We start from the raw sequence: 6,000 nt of genomic DNA on the forward strand, positions 1-6,000 counted from the left end.
ACGTAACTTACATGGTTAATATTGAAAGAGCTTTTGTTTATCTTGGGGTAAAATTGTCTTTTCAAGTACCAATGGAGGGGTACATATGTCTTTTCATATACTAGTTGAGGGGTATATATGTAATTTCTTAAATGCAAGTTGCAAATAGTAATTGAACAGCTCACCAAAAGTACTGAATAAATGACCACGTTTTTTCAATATATTTATAGAAATGCCACCAGATTAACAAAAATTCTTTTATATGGCAGATAAACTTGTATTTGCCGATATTGAAACACATGCTCTGCCAATGAAAATAATGAAACAATCTAGGGGTCAAATTACAATCATGCAATTTTGGCTTGGTGATGCATTAAAAATAATGAACACACTAATCCAATTCGATTAGCTATTTTGGCCTGGCGATGCATTAAAAATATTGATGATTGATGTGATGAATTAAAATTAATGATGGTTGATGTTAATATGTTATGCATTACTAACTACTACAAATGGAGGAAGTTTTTATTTAGTTGAAAATAAAAGGTATATATGCAATTGTGAAATGAGAAAAATTGCGATTGATTTAAAAAAAATAGAAAGTTTATTCCCTACATCTTATGTTAAAATATTTGTCAGGCTCTGTTTGATTCACCTTATAATATCAATTATTTAATTATTTTAATAAATCTGAACTTATTTTGTCTTACTAAAATTTTAAATGAGCATAATTAAGAAGGTTATAGCTAACATAGCCTTAACTTGATTATAGTGGAATATGTAAATAGTACACAAAAAGTCATACTGTTGCGTTTTTCAGAGGTGAAGGACTGTATTTATTACTCCGTACTTAATAATCACCATAAATGAATATAAGACTATAAATTTGTAATAAAAATGTCATAGGCATTTATATGAATGTATTTAATTAATTATACGAATTATATGAAATTGCTGCAGAATTGTATGAGATTGAAAATGATTATATATATGACACCTATGTACCCCTTTGTTTCTTTTTTATTTTAGAACTAGTTTTTGGCCCAAGCAGTGCCTCGGGTCATTATATGTATAATGTGTTATAAATAAGGTTTTATAATAAAAATTATATCCTAAAATAATATAGATTTAATTAATTATATTTGTTGTAAATAAAAGGGTAATTTAGTACAAATAGTATAAAAATATAGAAGTAAGATGAAAAAGACAATCTCATAAACAATGGAATAATATCGGTGCGTCGTGATGCAAATCACTAATTTGAAAACGAATTTCTGGCGCAACCAAGTTGTTCAATTGTATTCGGCGGCACGAACACTAAGGTTAACACGCCACTTTCACACAAAGACACTTTTAGGTGGAAGGTTTGAGTCAAGTAACTTATGCCCAATAGAGAATGTGTTTAGACTATTGTGTTTATTGTATTTTTCAAGTGTAAAAATTAGAAGTAAAGCTTCTTTTATTCATAGAGAAACATGAAAGAACATAAAAGAAGAATCCCAAGCATCAAGGGAGGTGAATAATCACCTTAAATATCCTCTTAAATGGGGAGTTGTGAGAGTTGCTTATCAAGACAATAATGGTGGTAATTAATCAACTTAAACATCCTCTTAAATTGGGGTTATAAGAATTACTCATGAAATGACATGGCACCACATCATGTGCCTAGTCATGATGAAACATAGCGGGCTCATGTCTTCTCATTAAGTTTTAATATATATATATATAGATTTTCAAATCAATGATAGAGTATTTTATTAAAAATTACTTCGTAGAAATTTTTGATAATTATAAGTAAAATCATTGACATGTGGGATTGCTAATGCCAAAAATCGTCGAGGAAGCACGTTAGGCTGGGACGTCGACGACTAGATGAATGATACTAAAGAAATAAAGTAAATGCAAGAATTAAGAGAGACAATCGATATTTTGATGATGCAGAAAACCTAATGAAGTGGGAAAAACTACGGGTGGGAGAGATCCATCGATTGCATGCACTATGTGGATAATCAAGTGTTTACAATGAGAATTCTATTGCAATGAGAACGGTGAGTGAGAGTGAGTGTTTACAACTAAAACCCTCCTCTATTTATAGGCTATTCCTCCCCTTAACCTAATGCTTTGATCCTCTGAGTTAGCTGTTGGGCTTGAATAATTATCCCTTCCTTAAAAATAGGAAGTTAGTTAGATGACTTATTCTTCTCAGCTTTGAAATCTATTAATGGTACTTCATATTTATCTTCTTCTGCAAGCTGGAGAGTGGACCCTTTGAACCAGTCAACAATCCTGTGAATTTTTGGACGTCAGTTATAGCTTCTGATGACGCCTCTTCTTGACGTCTCTTACCATGACGCGTCAGGAAAATTCTGCACTAACAAAGATTTTGTTAGATTCGTCTCGATAAATGATATCAAAGTATATCAACTGTTTAGGTCCAATTTACTCCAATTTGGCCGGTCCACAAATGTTTTAATTATAAGCCCGAGGCATAGGTTCAACCCTCTAAATCATGCCAAGTCAGTCAAACGCCCGATCAACATGGAAAGCCCATTTGACTTCTAGGCCCAACTATCAATTGAGCAAGGTATAAAAGCCTTCACTCTCCTCTCTCTACGTTCATTCACATTAAACCTCAAACAATTAATATTCTTGCATAGCTTTCTCTCTCTAAACACTGTACTGATTTCGGCATCGGAGGGGCCTTCCTTGGTAACACCCTCGGGGCTAGTTTACGTGTCTTTGCTGCGCAGGAAATCTTCGGCCCAGTCATCGCTTGGACCGAGATCAATCTTCAGCCCACAGAAAATGACTTGTCCGAAGGTCCCATTATTTTTACCCGAAACATCAACTATATACTCCCTCTGTTTTTTTTTATTTGCATCAATTTAACCGGCACATTTGCCGAGACGCAACTTTGACCACTAATATCTTTAACTTTAACTATTGAGTGCGGGCACCCGCATCCAAGTGTTTGTGCGACCAGTGTTAGTTTGCTTTTTCTTTCTCTCACCTTCTTCTCTTCCCTTCTCACTCCCATGCTCCTCCTCCTTTCTAGATCTAAATTACAATCATTTTTTCACATCAATTGCATAAACAATTATAGTTTTAATCAAATTAAAATTGATAATTTGCTATGTTTCAAAATTCACTGGTGGTATTGGATGCACAACTGGCCGTGGCCGCGTGGTGGTCGGTGGGGGTTGCGGCAGGGGGACGAAGGAAATCGAGATCGAGCTAAGTGTGGTGGTGGTTGCGACTGCAGCAGGGGGGCGAAGGAGATTGAGATCGAGTGTATGTGGTGGTGGGTGAGGCAGGGGGCTGCGGCAGGGAGATCGAGATAAGTGGTGGGTGCGGCAAGGGGCTGCGACAGGAGGCTGTGGTGGTGAGCTAAGTGTGGTGGTGGGTGGGGCTGCTGCAGGAAGGACGAAGGAGAGCTCTAGATCGAGTGTGGTGGTGGTTGTGCTGCTAATTTGTGGTGGAATGGTGGTGCCATTTGCTAATATGTTGCTGTGGAGAGGAATTCATAATGAAAGAATGTGATCGTCGCCTTTCTCATTGAATATTGACAAGTATAAATATCCAATTACAAGAGATAAACTAGGAAACTATCTAGCTATAAACTAGGCAAAGATATATACAATTACCAAACTAATTATATACAATATTATCAGAATATATTTCCATATATTCTAACACTCCCCCGCAGTCGTAGCGGGAGGATCACGAACGCTAAGACTGGTACGGAAATCGTCGAAAAGAACTCGTGGAAGACCCTTCGTAAAAATATCTGCAATTTGATAACGAGAAGGAACATGAAGGACTCGTACCTCGCCTTTAGCGACCTTTTCACGGACAAAGTGAATGTCCATTTCAATGTGTTTAGTGCGTTGATGCTGCACTGGATTACCTGAAAGATAGATGGCACTCACATTGTCACAATAAACAATTGTTGCTTTCTGAATAGGAAAATAGAGCTCAAGCAACAAATTTCGGATCCAACAAGAATCAGACACCACATTAGCAACCCCACGATATTCGGCCTCTGCACTAGACTTAGACAATGTAGGTTGCCGTTTAGAAGACCAGGAAACCAAATTATCACCCAAGAACACACAATAACCTGAAGTAGATCGCCTGGTGTCGGGGCATCCCCCCCAATCCGCATCAGTATAGGCAACCAGTTGGTTAATGGAAGACTTATACAGATGTAAACCATTTGATAAAGTGCCCTGTAAATAGCGTATAATACGCTTTAGAGCTCCCATATGCGCATTGCGCGGATCATGCATGTGAAGGCACACCTGTTGAACTGCATATGAAATGTCAGGTCTAGTAAAAGTCAAATACTGAAGAGCTCCTGCAAGACTCCTGTACTTAGTAGGATCCTCATATGGTTCATCATGAGAAGCACTAAGTTTAGATTTCGTGTCAACAGGTGTTGGACAAGGACTACAATTAGACATGCCTGCCTTGTCAATGATAGAAGAGGCGTATTGTTTCTGAGACAAGAACATACCATTAGCATCACGAGTGACAGCAATGCCCAAAAAGAAACTCAAAGGACCTAAATCCTTCATTGCAAATTCGGAGCTCAATAGATCCATAATACGAGTCCGCAGACTATCAGAGGATGCTGTAAGAATGATATCATCAACATATAACAGAATATAAGCAGTATCGGATCCCTGTCTAAAAATAAACAGAGAAGTATCAGATTTACTGTTAGCAAATCCAATAGAGGTGACAAAATCTGCAAACCGCTGATACCAGGCCCGAGGAGCCTGTTTGAGACCATAGAGTGAACCTCTCAATAGACATACATGATCAGGGCGACTTTTGTCACGGAAACCCATGGGTTGATGCATATAGACTGTTTCATTGAGTTTACCATGTAAAAAAGCATTCTTGACATCCAACTGATGGATCGACCAAGAGTGAGAAATAGCAATGCTAAGAACAGTACGAATAGTGGCCGGTTTGACAACCGGACTGAAAGTCTCATCACAATCAATACCCTGCTGTTGAGTTTTCCCATCTGCCACAAGACGAGCCTTATAACGCTCAAAAGAACCATCAGAATTTCGTTTATGACGAAATATCCACATAGAACGTATAACATTCACATTAGGAGGCCGAGGAACCAAGTCCCAAGTGTGATTATCAATAAGAGCATTATATTCATCTAACATTGCATTTTTCCAATTAAGGTCACGAATAGCACTAACCGGGTCCTTGGGAATAGGAGAGATAGATGTAGTGGTCATTGTGTTTAAGTTGGAAAAATATTTGGGGTTAGGTTTTACAATGCCGTCCTTAGCTCTAGTGGTCATTTGATGAGTGGTACGGGGTGGAGAAGGAGGTGGCTCAAGAGTGGGATTAGTGTGTGGACTGTCAAAAATGGGAGGAGTGAAAACGGGAGTGTGCTGGGCTTCGGTGATAGGGGAGCCCAATAGAGGAGATGTGACAGCAGGCTGTGAGGAGTGGATTTGCAGACCAGTCCGCAAGGGGGTTGCGGTTGGGCTTGAATTGCCGCAGCCCACCTGCGGATCAAACTGTGAGGGAGTTTGCTGATTTGTGGAAGAGAGAGGAGTGGGCTGACGGGAGGAAGAGAGACGAGTGGGCTGCCCATGTGGCGTGGGCTGTGCCGGAGGTGGGTGAGGTTGAGAGGCGCTGAAATGGTGTAGGTGATTTAGTGGAGTTTGATCCAAAAAATCATAATCGCCACTTTTCGGTGTGTGGAGCTTTGAGAACGGAAATTCGTTTTCAAAGAACTTCACATGCCTACAAATGATGATTTTACCATTAGTTAAATTATAGCACTTCGAACCTCGATGATTTGGCGCGGGGCCAAGATAGACACAAGGGGTGGACCGTTCTTGCAATTTGTGAATAGAGGTAGACGGAAAAAGAGGAAAACATAAGCAACCAAAGACTCGTAATGCCGAATAGATTGGATCACGTTGGTATAAAATTTGAGTTGGAGATTTATAGCCTAAGACTTTGGTTGGTAGAATGTTAAGA

Source organism: Chenopodium album, chromosome 16, assembly GCF_948465745.1.
Source record: "Chenopodium album chromosome 16, dcCheAlbu1.1, whole genome shotgun sequence".
Lineage (NCBI taxonomy): Eukaryota > Viridiplantae > Streptophyta > Magnoliopsida > Caryophyllales > Amaranthaceae > Chenopodium > Chenopodium album.